This window comes from Callithrix jacchus, chromosome 9 (assembly GCF_049354715.1).
Source record: "Callithrix jacchus isolate 240 chromosome 9, calJac240_pri, whole genome shotgun sequence".
Lineage (NCBI taxonomy): Eukaryota > Metazoa > Chordata > Mammalia > Primates > Cebidae > Callithrix > Callithrix jacchus.
This window is the reverse complement of record NC_133510.1, coordinates 64,829,984-64,846,794: the sequence shown is the minus strand read 5'-3', so window position 1 is coordinate 64,846,794 and position 16,811 is coordinate 64,829,984. Positions and strand designations below refer to the sequence as shown.

The 16,811-nt window shown below is 36.8% G+C and overlaps 1 protein-coding gene across 2 annotated transcripts in view; it reads left to right on the top strand.

The window, feature by feature from the left end:
- The window catches only part of MUCL1 (mucin like 1), a 265,658-nt gene that overhangs the window by 112,453 nt on the left and 136,394 nt on the right, over positions 1–16,811 (top strand). The window lies entirely within an intron of this gene.

Below are 16,811 nucleotides of genomic sequence, written 5' to 3'. Positions count from 1 at the left end.
CAAGCCACAATTATGAAGAGGAAATCTATTTAAAGAAAATACATATTGCCAATAAAAACATAGAAATCTTTCTGATCATTAAGGAAGTGAAAATTAAAACATCAATTAAGGAATATTTTTTCAGCTATTGTATGGGCAAAATTAGAAAATTGCTAAGATTGAGCAGTACCAAGTATATGGGGAAATTCATGGCCTGTCAGTGAGAACATGGCTTGCCATAACCTTTCTGGAAAATAATCTGACAATATTTATTAAAATAAAAATATATACATCATTTGTCCTACCACTCCCAATTATGGGATTCTATGCTATAAAGTATACAAAAGCATGCACACATCAGGCTGTATGGACAAAGATGTTTATCACAGATTTGTAGGAGCAAAAACAAACAGATGCATATGTACATACACTCGGTTGAAAAAATGAGAACCAAAACTAAAACCACATTGTATAGATTATGTTACAATCCCAATGCTGTCCAGCTGTTAAAAGCATGAGTTGGATCTGCACAGTGGATCTGGAAGAATGTTTATACCAAATCGATCCAGCTGACAAAGGGCTAATATCCAGAATCTACAAGGAACTTAAACAAATTTACAAGAAAAAACAGACAACCCTATCAAAAAGTGGGTGAAGGATATGAACAGACACTTCTTAAAAGAAGACATTTATGTGGCCAACAAACATATGAAAAAAAGCTCATCACTGGTCATTAGGGAAATGCAAATCAAAACCACAATAAGATACCACCTCACACCAGTTAGAATGGCGATCATTAAAAAGTCAGGAAACAACAGATATTGTGGAGAAATAGGAACACTTTTACATTGTTGGTGGGAGTGTAAATTAGTTCAACCATTCTAGAAGACAGTGTGGTGATTTCTTAAGGATCTAGAACGAGAAATACCATTTGACCAAGCAATCTCATTACTGAGTATATACCCAAAGGATTGCAAATCATTCTGCTATAAAGACACATGCACACATATGTTTATTGCAGCACTATTTACAATAGCAAAGACCTGGAACCCACCTAAATGCTCATCAATGATAGACTGCTTAAAGAAAATACTGCATATATACACCATGAAATATTATTATGCAGCCATAAAAAAATGAGTTCGTGTCTTTTGCGGGGACATTGATGAAGCTAGAAACCATTATTCTCAGTAAACTGACACAGGAACAGAAAACAAAACACTGCATGTTCTCACTCTTAAGTGGGAATCGAACAATGAGACCACATGGACATAGGGAGGGGAACATTACACACTGGGGCCTGTTGGGGAGTAGGGGATAAGGGGAGGGATAGCATTAGGACAAATACCTAATGCATGTGGGACTTAAAACCTAGATGATGGGTTGATAGGTGCAGCAAACCACCATGGCATGCGCATACCTATGTAACAAACCTGCACGTTCTGCATATGTATCCCAGAGCCTCAAGTGTATATTAAAAAAGAACAGAGAAATATAAAAAAAATCTTCAGAAATGATATTTAGTATCTTCAGAAATGTTATTTAGTATCTTCAGAAAACTAAAGGATGTGATATTCACTATTCAAGGGCTAATCATACACAAAAAGTTCATGCAAATTAAAATATTGCTTATCAAAAGAAAGTTCCAAATAATTGAAAGACATGATTTTAAAATAAATCACTGAGTTGGAAATCAAGGTATGATCCCATAACATAGACCAAAAAGACAAGGAAATGGAAATTATGAGGATAAAGACAAGAGATCAAACATATGTATGAGGGTATATACGTGTATGTGTGTTAGATGAATGAGGTCTAGAATAATAACAAGAATTAGAAAGGAGCAGGAGGAGGAGGAGGAGAAAAATTTGCAAAGTAAAGATGTACTTCATACTTCTGATCAAAACTACCTCCTGAGGGTAGGAGGGAATAGCTAGGTGAAATTTCTAGATTCTGAATTTTAGGGCTAAGGATAATAACTTACAAGTTTTCAGAAAATAAATTACATGCAAGGAAGAGCCAGTTGGAACAGCTTAAGACTTGTTTAAGATTAAATGCCAGGGGACAAGGGAGCAGGGGCCACTTGGTTCTGAGGAAAAAGAATTGAGAAACTGAAATTCTGAAAATATCAAATAAAATTAGGCAAAAATTAGGGTTTTGGAAATGTGCCATACCATTTCTGGAAAAATCACTATTAGATGACAAATACAAGAAATAAATAATAGAGATTATAATGACAGTTGGTAAGCAAGAAAACTATTATGCCTCACAGTTACATTTAATAAAAATTATTAATATATTTCATGCAATTACTAAGAATTGATTCCTATAATAAAATAAATAATATTAAAAGAGTTTACAGTACAAAACTGATAATAACTTGGAAGTAAAGTTATACTAATATTTGGGAGGCATGATTGGGAAAGACAGAAATTAAAAATGATACGTATCTCATTTTGAGGGGCAATCACAATGATTGACAGTTGATACTTATAGGGAAATGTGTCTTTAAATAGTGTTATTAAAAAATTAAATGGAATGGCTGTAGTATGTATGTTTTGGCAGAGATTTAGGTTGCCTTTCTAGTATCCTTCTTCCTCTTCATCCTTACAAAGAGAATGAGGTGGTGCTATGCCCAGCTAGAATACCATGTTTTCTTATTTTTCAGCCACACTTGCAGATTGGTATATACTACACATCTATAGTCACATCCATGTGACTATGTTCTGGCTAATTCTATGTAAGTTGAAGTGCTGTGTGAGACTTCAGAGAGGGCCCCTGAAATGGAGCTGATGCAGTTGAACATGCCCTTTTTTGCCCTTCCGTCTTTCTTCTCCTTGCTTTATGGAGCTTGGGCATGAAGGTGGGAACCCTAGCAGCCACCTTATGACTTTGATAAAAGAAATTACTCTCCAAGAATGGTGAAGCAGAAAGAGAGTGGAGCCTGGGTTCCTGAGGACAGTGGTGCCTCCATCTCAGCCCTGGACTGTCTTTCTCCAGACTTCTTTTATATGTAAGAATGTAAATTCTTAAGTGACTCTTGTTTTGGGTTTCTTTACTCAGTGGACTCAAGTAGTGACTGATATAAAGATCCCTGAAACCACTAGAAGAGAAACAGAAGCAACAACCTAAAACCTAATCGATCTTGCAAAGGTCAGTAAGGGAAGAATAAAAAACACAAAAAGGAAAGAAAAACTGCTATAAAAATAATAGATGGCAGAGTCAAAAAGTAAAATCCAGAAGTATTTTTTTTTAACAAGAGATGCGTCAAAAATAAATGAACACAGCAAGGTTGAAAAATAAACGGATGGACAAATGTATCTGTGAGGTCAATGCTAAGCGAAAGGAAACACGGTTTCATACCATGGAATCATCAAAGCAGAATCCAGTCTAAGATCTTTAAGGGCTACAGATAATACTGTTTCATTTGGGAAAAAAGGCGCGATTTGCCAAGAAACTAGAACAGTCACGGACTTTTTTGTAGTAAAACTACTTTGCCCCGACACTTATAAAACAAAATCTGTTAAAAATACAAGAAAAAAACACAGTAATCATAGCAGGGGCATTTAAAATACCTCTGTGTAAGAAAAACAGAAGAAAGCAAATACAATAGAGAAGATTTGAGTCCTATAATGAAGAAGCCTTATTATGTCTTTGTGAACAATGAACCAAGAAGTTTAATTCCTTGGGTCATTAAAAATGGGCCATCGATCAATACTAGGCACAAAAGAAAATCTCAATAAATACCTAAGGTTGAAAATATACAGGTCATATTTTCTGATACAATGCCATAGAAGTAGAATTAAAGACAAAATTCTAAGTAAAACATTTTAAACCACTTGGAAATTTTTTAAAAAAGCAAAAATAAGCAGTTTTCTGAATATCTTCCTGTCAAAGGGAAAAGTGAACATTCAGTTGCTGGCTATTTGGGAACTGACAGCATGAACACTTCACGTCTTAACATGTGGTTGCAATCAATGTGGTTCTCTGAGAATTCCTCACTAAGAGTGATTTTTTACTGCAAAATGAGACATATCAAAAGTAAATGAACAAAATATTTAGTTTAAGGAACTAGACTATAAAGCCAAATAGACTAAAAGGAACTAGGAAGGAATGAATAGGTAAAAAAGCAGAAATCATTTAACTAGGACACTGTAAACAGAGTAAAACAGTTCTCAGGAGCACCCATTTCCCTCGGAGGCTCCTGAAGTGCAGCCTGATGTGCTCTGCAGCCTGTGCTCCTCAGGGCTGGGACGGGGAGTTCACAGGCACCTCAGTCTGTACTGCAGTTTCCAGACCAGACTGCTTACTCTGCTCCCCTGAGGCTCCTGTCCTCTGGCTTCCCCTTCTTCTTGCTCCATTCACTCATCTCCCAGTTACTCCCCTTCCTTCATTTAAGACTGACTCCTGGATCACCCATCCCACATCTTGTCAATATCCCAGATAATTTTTGTTTTTCAGAGCTTTCCAGTTTTTTTTTAACCTCCTCTTTTCCAACAAGTTTCATCTCAACTGTGTTGGCAACACACAAGCCTAATTCATTACCTAAGTTTGCTCCATTAATGAAATTCTTCATTTCAGTGTTCCCCTGGCCCTGACTATTCCTGCTGCCTATTCCTGACTCTCTGCCACAGATATTTCCTTTATGCCTTTTCTTCCACCTTCAGCGCCTTGGCTTCTCCATGTCTGTCTTTACTGCCTTCTCTTTCTGCATTAGATTTCCTGATTCAGTATACTCACTGCATGAAATGCAGAAGTTCTTGTTTACGTGTAGAAAGTGACGAATCAGTTTTCCTCACTTGCCATCCACTAGCTGATTTATTGCAAATTAAATTCTTAAGTCCTAACGAATCATCAGGAGCTCTGAGGAGTCATCAGCTTTGAGGAGTGTGAGGATAATCTAGGAATGCTTCATGGAGGGAGAGGCCTGAGGGGTGGTTGATCCGGGACTTGTCAGCAGGGAAAGGGGAGGGAGAGTGGGGTGGAATGCCTCTGAGAGCCCTGAGGATTCAAAGGGTGGTATAATCTGGGACGGGACCAAAATATCATGGAGGTCCCATCAAAATGGATGGAAGAAGTTAACGCTGGGGATACAGTATGGGTGAAAGCACCTCTTCTGATCCCTTTTGTGATTCTAACTACAGGTGGTGAATGAGTAAAACAGAGTAAAGCACGGTTCTCAGGAGCACCCACTTCCCTCAGAGGCTCCTGAAGTGCAGCCTGATGTGCTCTGCAGCCTGTGCTCCTCGGGGCGGGGAGGGGGAGTTCACAGGCACCTTGGTCTGTGCTGCAGTTTCCAGACCTAACAGCTTACTGTTTGGTGAGAAATCTCCCAACCTTGCCACATACCCTGGATCCCTCCTGTCCTGGCCTTTTCCAGTCAGATTTCACCTCCCTCGAATTTTGAAAGAGTAACTCATGGAGAAAGGGACAAGCTCCACAACAGATACAGGTACAATTAGAGGGAAAAAGACTCAGAGAAGTTATCCCTGCCTTTTCTTTCTTAGGTAGGAAGAGACCAAGGATGTCACTGCTGTCCTTGAGTTTTCTGGGGATCTTGGGGCAGGGGCCTGTCTACAAAAGGCAGAGAAAGAAGCCCTCCCTGAAACTCCAATCAGTCAACTGGTCAGTCAATCCTCTCTCTGCCTTGGCAACTCCCTGTGCCAGTCTCCTGTGTGGGAGAGAGCAGTGAGGAAACACGGAAACACTAAAATCAGAACATCCACTCAGACTGACATCAAGGCCTTTTCTCACCTGATTAAAACTTCTTTTCAGCCTCATTTCCCAACCTTTTGCCCTCTATCCACTGTTTTCATTCAAGGCACATCCAACTGTTCCTGAATATTCCAAGATGTTCCCATCTCCTTGCCTTTATTTTTCCTACTCTGTGTGTCTGGAAAACTCTTCCTACCCTTCTCTCTTGTCAAGATGCTATCTGTTCTTAAGGCCTTGCATAAAAGACATCTCCTGTGTGGATCTCCAAGCCTCCCAGGCTCAGAGTGAATTATTTCCTTTTGATACTCACGCACTCTTCAGTGCAGCCCTGAGCTCTGAAATTGGACTGTGTGTATGTGTGTGCATGTAAGTGTATTGACATGTGTTGTAGACACTGTGCTCCTGGAGGGCAAAAATTTTTGTGTACAATTCTGGTATGTAGTAGGTCTTGAACAAATATTTCTTGAAATGAAAATAATTTTTGCTGAAACTATGTCCTGAGGGGCTATAAAAATATGCAAGAAGTAGAAGGGATTGGAGCTGTAGGGGAATCTCAGGAAGGCTGGCTGGTGTTGGGGCAGTACAAGAGCCCATTGTTGGTAATGCAGAGAGGGATGGACATCTTGTATATGTGAAATTACTGAAAGATGAATGATACAATTCGTGTTCTTGAAATTATACACTTTTAGGCTGGTAAATTGAGATAAAACCTGTGTGTGTGTGTGTGTGTTCGTGTGTATGTGTGTGTGCACATGCATGTGCACATGTATATATGTATGTCTGCAAATAAGAGAGAGAGAGAGAGAGAAGACTGAGTATCAGGGAAGGAGAGGGGAAGACCATGAGTTGAAGTATGTATCCTTTCTTTAAGCCAATACTGGCTGTGACTAATGTGGTAGGCAGAAAAATGCTCCCCCAACTCAAAGATGTCCACATCCTAAGCCCAAGAATCTGTGATTATGTTATGTTACATAGCAAGGGGAAATTAAGGTTGCATGTTGGGGTTAAGTTTGCTAATCTGACATTGAGATGGGAGATTATCCAAGATTATGTGGGTAATCACAAAGCTCCTCTGAGTAAGAGAGGGAGGCAGGGGGTCAGAGTCAGAGAAGGAGACAGGAAGCATAGTCTAGAGTGATGTGATTGCTAGCTTTGAAGAAGGAAGAGGGGCCGTGATCTAAGGAAAAGACAAGGAAGTGGATTCTTCTCTTGAGCCTGGAGAAATAATACAGCTCTGCTGATGGCTTGATTTTAGCTCTCTGAGACCCATTTCAGACATCTGATCTTCAGAATGGCGAGGTCTGTGTTGTTTTATTGAGCTGCTAAATTTGTAGTAATTTGTTATAGCAGCAATAGGAAATGTACACGGAGACAGACCTTTTTGGCAGGCTATTTTGTCTAGCAGTCTGTCCCTCAGGGAGATTCTCCTAGTGCAAAGCCCTAAACAGCTCTAAATTTTGAGCTAACATGGGAGGGCAATTCTGTACAGCCCCTCATGTGCCTGAGTGGCTCATGGTGAAGATGGTGGGGAAGGGGAGCATAGTAACGGGAACTGAGTGCAGCATCTAAGTAAGTGCTCAGGACTTGATGAGGACTCACTTGAGGACAGAGTACTATCCTGTGTCTAATTCCCTTTCCCTGGGGGCATTTCTTTGTGTAACTTGAAGTCACTGGGCGATCCAGGAGGAAATCTTACTTTTTGGACCTCAAAGTCCTCATTTGTAAATAAAGGGGCTGAGTTGGATTTCTCTCAGGCCACTGGCAGCTTGGACCCTGTCTTTGCCCTTCACTCAATAGTGTCGCTTTTGTCCTACCCACCCCTTTATTATCTTGCCTTTGATGTACTGACGTCAGGGGGCCCAGAGATTTCTCTCTGGGGTATCTGCCCTGCACAGACAACTTTTTTTCTCAAACTCCTGGCTCCTCATTTGCCTGGGAGAAAATCTTTGTACAGAATAATTGTCACAAACTATGTGTTTTTACCATATTCTCCAGATCCCAAAAGGTAATTCTTCTGGTGCAGAGGCTGTTTGCTGATGGGGTGGAAGAGAGGAAGTACTGTATTGGGAGACCTCTCTGGCTTTCTCAGTGTTCATGTTTGCTGTAAATAGTTGGTCCTAGCCTATATAGAACAGCAGAGGGTGCTGTTGGACAGCTAAATTTTGATGTGTTAAATGACTGCCGGTGTGAATTTCATTTTTAATGATTGTGATAGGTATTTAAAACTGATTACAATTAAACTAGCTTGTGAAATAATTTAAATAAATACACAAGAATATAATAGTATATTGGACACCCATGTGACAAACCTACTGTCTACTAGATCAAATTTTAATTGTGTATTTAAGTTTTTAAAAAAAGAAACAGCACAGTATTAATTTACCCCAGAATCCTCCCTTTGCACTCAGAAGTACCCACTCTCACTAGTTAGTGTCCATCCTAACCTTTCATGTATACATTAGTATTACCCAGTATTGCTTTGCAGATTTAAAATTTTATATAAATGGTCTCACACTTTCATTTCCTTCTGAAACTTGTCCCTCCACCTCCAACCCAACAGTATACTTCTGAGCTTTACTTTTGGTGCTAACTGTATCTCTAGTTCATTTGTTTAACCTTCTGTGCAATATTCTGTTGTATGCACATAGTTGACTTACCTCTTCCTCAGTTGACAAATGTTTGGTTTTCGATTTCCTTCTCTTATTAAAAATATAGGTTGGTGTGGTGTCTCATGCCTGTAATCCTAGCACTTCGGGAGGGGATTACTTGAGGCCCAGAGTTCTAGTCCAGCCTGGACAACATAGTGAGACCCCCGTCTCTACTAAAAATAATAATGATAACAAAAATTAGCCAGGAGTGGTGGTGCATGCCTGTGGTCCCAGCTACTTGGGAGACTGAGGTGGGAGAATCGCTTGAGCCCAGGATGTCAAGGCTATAGTGAACTGTCTTTGTGCCAATGCACTCCAGTCTGGACAACAGAGAGAGAGACCGTCTTAAAACAAAAAAGAAAAAGCAAAACAAACAAACAACAAAAAACCTCAGCAAGAATGTTTTTGTTTCTACCTGTTGTGTACAGAAGATAGAGTTGTGGGACTTTGTGATAATGAGTCTCCTCAACTTTAGTACACATTGCCAAGTTGTTCTCCAAACGATTGCGCCGAATACTCAGCAGTGGTGGTATACAAAATGTATTTGACTTTTCCCATTGCTTCAGCACTTGCTATAATCAGACTTAAACATTTTGCAAATACGGTGGGTATGAAAATAGTTTCTTCCTGTTTTAACTTGCATTCCTCTGATTTTCAGTGAGGTTGAGCTTCCTTTCATAGATCTATTGTCATTTGCACTTATTCTTTGAATTTGATGTTACTCCTTTTTGCTCATTTTTCTATTCTGATGACTTTGCCTTAATTTATTAGGTTGTTAAAGTTTTCAGTAATATTCTAGCTACTATTCCCTTGGCATATGAATTGAAAGTATCTTCTATGTTTGTTTCTTGTCTTTTAGATTTATTTATGGTGACAGTTTCGGTTAGTTTTAAGTTTTCACACAGTCATATTAATCAGAATTTATCTGTATAATTTGGGCTTTTTGAGTCTTGTTAAGGACGTCTCCTATAGGTAATGTAAATATTACTCTATATATTTCTAAAGGTTTAAAAATGTCATTTTTTCACTTTTAAGCCTTTAATCTACCTGGATTAAAGTGGGCATATAGTGTTATTTTATTTTTTAAAATGTTACTTTAAGTTCTGGGGTACGTGTGCAGGACAGGCAGGCTTGTTACATAGGTATACATGTGCCATGGTGGTTTGCTGCACCTATCAACCTGTCAACCAGGTTTTAAGCCCCGCATGCATTAGGTATTTGTCCTAATGCTCTCCCTCTCCTTGCCCCCAACTCCCCACAGGCTCCGGTGTGTGTTATTCCCTTCCCTGTGCCCATGTGTTTTCATTGTTCAACTGCCACTTACAAGTGAGAACATGAGTAGTTCATTTTTACACACGGATAATCAGTTGCTCTGAAGCCACTAATGAAATAGTTCATCTTTCCTCAGTAATCTGACATGTCATCTCTGGCCTATTTCAAGTTTCCTTATATGCAAAAATGCAAAAATATGTTTCTGGGATCTCTGTTCTGTTTTATTAGAACAGAGTTTTTCAACCTTGGTAATACTGACATTTAGGTGTGGGTAATTTTTTGTTGTGGGAATCTGTCCTCAGTGATGCAGAATGTTTAGCAGCATCCCTGGTTTCTCCTCACTAGATGCCATTAGCATCTCAGTTGTGACAATCAAAAATGTCTCCAGACATTTCCCTTAGCTGAAAACCACGTTAGGCTAATTATCAATCCCTACATTTGTACTAGAGTATATCTTTTTCCCATCCGTTTATTTTTCAGAAATATGTTCAATTCCATAGAAGGAAGGAAAAGACAACAAGGAAGAAAAGAGAAAACATTATACATAAAAAGCAAACATACATGGAAGAAATAAATCCAAATATGGTAGTCACAAATACGTGAAAATTAAACAGAACAGTTAAAATGCTAGGGACTCTCATACTGGTTAAAAAACCAAAAGCTTTTCATATCATTAAAAAGAAACACAACTAAAAGCATAGTGATGCAGAATGCTGAAAATAAAGAGATAGAATTCATATCCCAAGGAAATCTGCAGCTGTGTTAATATCAGGCAAATGGAATATTAGATATAAGGCACTATTAAGATAATGTGGGGTGTTCCTTATGAGGGAAAAATAACTTACCCAAAAGATGCTAAATCTGTTTGTGCCAAATCACGTTTCATCCAGTGGATGTGTCCTTCATGCCATTATCTTTGTATTTCTTTTTATTTTTTATAGTGCAATTCAGAAGAACTTCTCACCTTGCTATTTCAGCTCACTATTTTGGATTTTTAATTTTATCTATTTTGCCATTGAGACCATCTTTTTTATTTTTATTTTTTTTTACTTTTATTTTAGGCTTAAGGGCACAGGTGCAGGTTTGATACGTAGGTAAACCGTGTGTCATGGGGGTTTGGTGTACAGATTATTTCATTACCCAGGTAATAAGCATAGTACCTGATAGGTATTTTTTCTGATCCTCTTCTTCCTCCCGCCCTTCGGTCTCAAGTAGGCCACCGTGTCTGATGTTCCTTTCCTAATATCCACATGTTCTTATGGTTTAGCTCCCACTTACAAGTGAAAACGTGGCATTTGATTTTCTGTTCCTGTGTTAGTTTGCTTAGAATAATGGCCTCCAGCTGTATCCATTTTGCTGCAGACGAAATGATCTTGTTCTTTTCTATGACTGTGTACATATTCCATGATGTATGTGTGCCATGTTTTATTTACCCAGTCTACCATTGATGGGCATTTAGGTTGATTTAATGTCTTTTTTATTGTGAATAGTGTTACTTTGACATACACGTGCATGCGTCTTTATGGTAGAACAATTCATATTCCTTCGGGTATATACCCAATAATCGGATTGCTGGTCAAACGATAATTCTGTTTTTCTTTGAGGAATTGCCACACTGCTTTCCACAATGGCTGAATTAATTTACACTCCCACCAGGAGTGCATAAGTGTTCCCTTTTCTCCACAACCTTGCTGGCATCTGTTATTTTTTGACTTTAATATAATAATCATTCTGACTGGTGTCTTTCCAATGAGCCCAATAAACTCTTGAATATTGCTGAGGGTAGTTGCTCTGTTTATTTTGTGTTCTCAGTGGTTATTTTTCTTTTTGTAATGCTTGGTATGTCTCCTAATCCTGGTTTCTCCTAAATGTTTGGGTAGTTTTCTGTTGTTGCATATCTGAATCTGAAAAATCTGAGTTTGCTTATCCTGTTACTGTTGTCTACCTCTAGTGATGATGGATAATTTCTCACTGTGGAATCTCCTCATCCTTACTGTGAAAGGCAATGCCTCTAAGCCCATTGTCCACACACATTGCTGCCCAGAGCACTGGAGAAATAGAAGGGAGGTCAGCTATTTAAATAACCTGAATGTCGTTTCTCACTGATCATGCTAATGAATACTCTTGAAGCTCACATTCATGTATCCATTGACTTTGGACTTAGTCTCCTCAAACTGTTCCTTCCTCATTGCTATCTTTGCTCTTTCCTCATTGCTTCTCATTTTCCTGCTTCAGGCATGGTTTTGTCTCATTTTGTTTCTCCATTTTCTGGATCCTCTCTGCTTTCTATGATTTAAGATTCCTTAAAAATTCTGACAGTGCTAAAAAAAAAATGTACACCATGGAATATTATGCAGCAATCAGAAATGATGAGTTCGTGTCGTTTATAGGGACATGGATGAATCTGGAGAACATCATTCTCAGCAAACTGACACAAGAACAGAAAATGAAACACCGTATATTCTCACTCATAGGCGGGTGATGAAAAATGAGAACACATGGACACAGAGAGGGGAGTACTAAACTCTGGGGTCTATAGGGGGGAAAGGGGAGGGCCAGTGGGAGGGGGAGGTGGGGAGGGATTGCCAGGGGAGAAATACCAAATGTGGGTGAAGGGGAGAAACCAAACAAAACACACTGCCATGTGTGTACCTATGCAACTGTATTGCATGCTCTGCACATGTACCCCAAAACCTAAAATGCAATAAAAAAAAGGAAAAAAAAAAAAAGAAATGAATAACCATTTATTTCATTGATATGACAATATCCACAGAGTAGCTAACAAACATTTAAATAAATGGATTTTTTTTGAAAAAAAAATTTCTGACAGTGCTTATTCTTGGTCCCCAAATTATTATGAATATATTCTGGTTTCTTTTTTCCTTTATGTTATTTCTTGGAGGTTGGGGTGTGAAGAAGATTGTATGTTTGTGCTCAATTTGCTGTCTTTATTTACTCATTTATTACCTTGCATTTCTATATAGTCTGTAATTACAATCCTGATTTTTTTATTTAGCAGAGTATAAATTTCCAAGTGTATTATTTTAATCTCACATAATGAGAATACATTTATGTTACCTGTATAATTAAAAGAGAAGAAATTAATGTCAGTGTCAAAACTTATGGCTGAAGTGGTGTCTGACCAGAGGAGGCTTTGAAATGCATTAGCTATTAAATAAAAATGATAGAAAAAATCTAATTTAGAGAAAGAATAACAAAATAAACATAAGAAATGTAGAAGAAGAAAAGTGATGGATTAATAAACTAGAATACAGATAAAGAGGAGAAATAATAAAAAATTCAAATATTTAAAAAATACCAATAAAATTAATCCATAGAAATGGCAAAAGACCAAACAACTATTTATGAAAATTAGATACAAATATAACCGTAGATACAGAACTTGAAATGATAAGATTACTCTTGGCTAATATATTTAAAAACCTCAAAACAATAAATACTACTTTCTCTGAAAATATGAATACTTAACATTTTCTCTGAAGAATTAAGAATACAAATAGACAAATAATTATAGAAAATCTTTAAAAATTTGTCATCATCATTCCCGAACTCCTGCATCCAAAACATCAGATATGCATGGCAACTTATTGCATTTCTGTTACTAAAAAGTTTAGAATATCTATTTCTAGTTATTAGTCATTTGTGTTCCCCTTTCTGTGAATGACATTATCCTTTGGTCATATCATTTATGAAATTTCATATCCTTTTGTTTTGTATTTTGTTTTGTTGATATAATAAAAATCAGCTAAGATTTACTTAGTGTTTTCTATGTGCCAGAGAAACAGTCTTCTAAGTAATTTAGCACTCACAATAAGTTTATGAGGTAGGTACTAGTATTGTTATCTTCATATTATTGGTGAAGAAAATGTGACCAGAAAAGTAAAGTAAGACGTTCTAAATGAAACGGCAAAGACGTTGTGGAACCAAGGTGATACAAATGCTCTTCTATATATTACATATTAATCCTTCTTTTTTCATGTTTTCAGATTTATTTTTGAGTTAGTCATTTGTCAGTCTCATCCTTCTCTGAACACAAACCCTGAATTTCTATAAACCAAACTCATTTTTCTTTTGCCTTAACTTTTGTACTCATTGGGTCATTTATAACATGTTCTTTCCAACTTCTAGTAAAAAAGATATTCTCACCTATGATATTCTTTTATTGGCTTTGTTTTTTGTTTAGTTCTTCCAAATATTTTAATGGACAGATAATAATTGCATACATTTATGGGGCATAATGTGCTGTTTGGATGGATGTATGCAATGTGGAATGGTTAAATCAAGCGAGTTTACATCTATCATATCACTTACTTATCTTTTTTTGTGGTGAAACATTTGAAATCTAGTTTCTTAGAAATTTTGACATATACATTATTGTTAACTATAGTCACAATAGTTGTGCAATAGAGATCAAAAACATTCCTCCTGTCTGACTGAAACTTTGTACACGTTGATCAACAACTCCCCTTTCCCCATCCTCTCCCCTCCCCCGTAACCACCATTCTACAAGTATACACCAAACTCATGTATACTTCCATAAGTTTGACCTTTTCAATCCCATGTATAAATGATTCCATTGGCTTTGTAGTTTTGGCTTTCACATTTAGAACTTAAATTTTCTGGAGTCCACTTGCCTCATGTATATACAGAGTAATTTATCAGTTTTCTTTATACTCTCTACAAAACGATCCTTTCTTCTTTCATTTGGTGAGTGTTAATTTAGATCTGTTTCTTCTAACATTAGTTTATTTTCTTTCTATGCTGATACCATGCTGTTTAGTTTATGTGGCTCTGTGGTGTGTCTTAATCTCCGAAAAACTGAACGTCCATTCATACTTTTTCTTTTCCAAAATGTTGTTAGCTATCTATAAACCTTTATTCTTCCATATAAACTTTAGAGTAACTGTATCAAGTTCCTAAACTTATCTATCTAGATATTCTATCAAGATAATATCACATTTATAGATTAATTTAGAGAAAACTGGGATCTTTACAATGTTGAATCATTATATTATAACCATGGTATATTTCCATTTAAAAAATTCTTTATACCCTTTAATATCTTTTTTTAAACCAAAATAGTCTTGCCCTTCTTTAACAGGTCAATTCTTCAATATTTTATAACTTTTGTTGCTATTGTGAATGATGTCCTTTTTTTCCTGGTTGGTTATTGACATTATAGAGAAACACACTTGAGTGTTGTAAATTTTTTATTTGTGAACTTTTCTAAATTCCTTTGTGATTTCTCTGTTCTTTATGGTATTTTCTTGTGCACATAATATTATCTGCAAAATATATTGCTTTATTTTTCTTGTTATTTGCATTGAATTTCTTTTTTATTACTTGCATTCTCTTTTAGTATATTATCTGCCTGAGACCAAAGACTTTGTTCTGTTACATCCCCAGCACCTAGGACGGTATCTGTTAATGTAGAATGTGCTTAGAATATTTTGTGGGACGAAGAAGTAATGGCAATTGTTAGGTATATTCTTTTCTGTTCATTACATGTTACTGTTTTAAAAAAGTTACACTCTAGTGTTGCCCAGAAATTGTAGAAGTATATTAGATCATAAAGGTGATTCTGGGAATCATTTTCTTACTCCCAATCTTATGTAAAATGCATTTAACAGTTCTCCATTATTATGATGATTTTGGTTGGTTTTTGTTATATAGCTTTGTCATTACCATTTTCTCTGAGATTTGATTTGTTTATTTTTTAGATTTATGGAGACAAACTTTATCAACCTATGCTCAACTCCTTCTCTGGCAACTAAGGGAAACACTGCCTGCTTCAAATATCCCCTCATCCTAAGAGTCTAAAGGTGAATCTCTAACAACTAAGTGAAAGTATCAGACAATGAGGGTAATTGGCGGTGGTTCTTTGATATTTTATATTCTCTACCTTGAGGATTAATTTTTTCCACTTTCTGTAAATGAACCTGAGAGCACACAGACCCCCAAGGTTTTTGATGTAAGCAACTGAAAGGATGGACTTAAACAATTGAGATGAGGAAAGCTGTGGGTTTACAGAAGATCGAAAAATCAGTTTTGGATAATTAATAAGAAATGCCTATAGAAGTTTAATATGTAATAGTTTAATTAAAGATCTTTATAAGGTCTCAATATGCATATTGGAACTTGGCTTTTTGCTTAACCTGTATCCAGAACAAATAACTTTTAATGAGTTTTTCTCTAAAGAAGAAAGAAGAAATGACATAGATATATTTTTCCTTCCTTTGGTCCTAATTTATTATTATTATTTTTAATAAAAAATGAACTTTAATGATATAGTTGTTCTTTTAAATTCTCATATCTCTTGCAGCATACTCATAGGTTTCTTCTTTTCTTATTTCAGCATTCTCTGGAAGAATGTTTTCTTTATGAGTCTTTACATAGGAAGCTTTTGATGCCATATTGCCTGAAGTTTTTTTTTAATGTATATGTATTGTGCCTTATGTGACAATTCTTTGAATATAAATTTTAAAGCTCAAGCCAGGCACAATGGCTTATGGCTATAGTCCCAGCTACTTGGGTGGTTGAGGGGGAGGGTCAGTTGAAGCCAGCAGTTCAAGTCTAGCCTGGGCAACATAGCAAGATGTTGCCTCTAAAAAATACATAAATAAAAAGTAGATACCTAAAGTTCAGTCTTCTTAGCTTCAGCACTGGAGTGCGACTCCCTCGGCTCTCCAACTGTTGCAATCAAACCCATCCTGTTTGAGAACAGCTGTATCTGAAGAGAACAACAGCTTTCTTGCCTACGTCCATGTCATAAGTCTTATGGGGCAGGCTTGAGTGAGATGGGGTAAGCAAATTTGTCTAAATGTGTGGTTTATCTTCATTACTTGCTTAAAGATATACATCATATTCTCCAGTTTGTCACTGATAAAAATGAACTTTTCATTTTCATATGCCTTGTTTTTTGTCTTCTTTCTCATTTGGTTCAGTAATTGAGGATGATGAAGATGGGTTCTATTTTTGGGACTGCTTCAAACTCTTCAAAGTGTGTTTCCATATGATACTCTGACTATGAAGAAATATATGAAAAAGTGACCAAGATGGTCTTAACATTCCCCTCAATTTGCCCAAAGTTTAGACAGGTTTGTTCTTCACTCTAAGTCTCTGAGCTCCTTTTCTCACTGTATTACTCTTAGAAAACTGGTAATTGTAAATTTTCTC